Here is a 2,382-nt window from a genome sequence, read left to right on the forward strand (position 1 = left end):
TAAGCAATTAAACAAGTGATTTTCTTCAGATACTCAACCTTAACTAGTAGTTCCAACTCTAATGATAAGTTTCAAAGGAAGTTACAGTGACATTTATATCTGTACCATATAGTTTGCCATTCAAACTATTCATAACATGGGTCACCTGCACATGGTTGCACTATATTTGCTGTAAAATTTGAGATGAATCATTTCCTTATGCTAATAGAAGAGTAAGTTTCTCATTACAAACACTGAAGACACTTGCATTTCAACTAGTAGCATCATGCAATTCATGCAGAAAATTCTTTCTTGACAGTAAGTAACCACTGATCTTTAGAACTGTAGTTGCCTGACAGCCAGGATGCTGCAGTTAAAAAGGTCATCAGAATGTTGGAATTAACTCTTGAACACCTAAAGAAATACCTTCTGTCCATTGCTGCTGCCTTGCCTTAGCACAGCAGTGACTGAGGTATGGGAAGAGAAATAATAGTGGCAGGTTTAAGCATGTGACTTTGACAAGTCACTGAAATTCCATTTCCCAGGCATCATTCTCTTACCATGTGTCACTGTTCATTTCGTGGAAATGTGCAACTGCATTGATGTAAAAAAAAAAAAAAAAAAAAAAATCAGGCCTGCCCAGGAGGCTTTTGGTCAAGTAAGAGCTATTTAAAATATATAGTAAAATAATTCTCGTAGTTCGAGAATTATTTTGATGTTGACGGGCGGAAAAAAAACCAACAAAACCAACACCAAAAATTCTTCCTTAAAGGCATTGCTTCTGTAGTTATAATCAATCTTGAGAACTGCATGTGCTCAGTACACACAGCCATTAGACCTGAGGGAGACTACTCGAGCAATAATGCAGCGATGGATTTACATCGTCTTTTCTTCTCCTGCCAAACTGTCAACCAAGGAAGGGATGCTACCACATGAACCACTGTGCTGTTGAACAAGTCTGAACAGGTGAGAGGCACTATCTCCCACTTGCTAGATATTTGAAAGGAAATCAATTGTTGAATTAAAGGCTCAAAAGCACTTTGAAATTTAAGAAGTTGGTACAGATGCCATAGTTCAAAAGGAAATACAGCGTTCTGATAAATGAAAATGCTAAAAAGGAATGAATACATTGCACAGCCTCAGCCAGCAGCTCAGGGATTGCTGAAGTTACTTTGGTCAGACTGAAATCTTGCCTAAAAAAAAAAATAAAAATGGTACAAAGACCTATTTTAGTAATTACTATGAAATTGTGTAACACCTATTTAATCATTTGGGTAACAGTGTAACGTTCTTGATACTTTTTAATAGCAATGAGAAAAGATTAAGAAGGGGCTGCCTCTTACACCTTCAACACTGGTCCTATTGCTTGCTATATTTATTTTTGGCTTTGTAGCTACCTTGTTTCCAGAGGTTCTCCATGAAGCCTGTTTTATGTGACATGCATAGAGCCATTTCAGTCTTACCACGGATATTTATCATACTGATTACATTGGTTTAGGTCCCTGCATGTCGAAGAAAAAACCTGTCAGCAAGCTTGTTTAATGCTTTCATTAGCCACACTAATAATCAGGTTTAATGACGTTATTGAGAAGCTGCCATTTTTACACTAGTACTTCCTAGATGTCACTACTCCAAAGAGTACTGTACACATCTGCTCAAAGGTTGAATTATCTGGAGCAAAGGGCTTACTTCAAGCCTTCACCAGAAGAAAGCTTTAGGAATTCTAGTCAAATGTAGGCTGACAGTTCCTGGTTTGGCTCCTTATGTGCTCAGCATATGCTGGTTTTCACATGCCTTGAAAATAAAATGGCTTGCGTTGACTTTGTCACACAATTACACTCCTGAGTAGATTTGTATTGGAAGTTCTAGCATACATGGGTTCTGTGCTTGAGGCTAGGAAGAAAAAATCCTGCCAGAACATCCAACACCACTGTTACTAAGTTCTTACCTTTTCTCTGAAAAGTCTCTTTCCTTGTACTGGTAACTAAACCCAGGGTTAGAGAGAGGCAGTTGATTATTTATCCACATACAGTTCTGTGTAAACAAAACATCTTTTCTATTCCCCTAAGTAAATTAATACAATGGAGTTGAAATTGTTACTAACCTGAGAACAGATTCTGCTCTGTAATTGAACATTGTTCTAATGTTACATGTGGGTTTTCTTCTTCTGTAAATGTTATTATATAAATAAATGTAAGTTTTACCTTTAGCAAACATAATTTGCTACATAATTTAGTAAACACAACACCATACATCTGTTGAAGAATGAACTCTTAAGTTACATATTATAAGGTTGTAAGAATGCAACAACATAAAGAAAATCCAACATACCCAACCACTTAAAAGTCTCTGGAGATACCCTCTAGCACCTTAATATATATTTAGTATTAATTTTTTGCAGGA

This window comes from Athene noctua, chromosome 4, assembly GCF_965140245.1.
Source record: "Athene noctua chromosome 4, bAthNoc1.hap1.1, whole genome shotgun sequence".
Classification (NCBI taxonomy): Eukaryota; Metazoa; Chordata; class Aves; order Strigiformes; family Strigidae; genus Athene; species Athene noctua.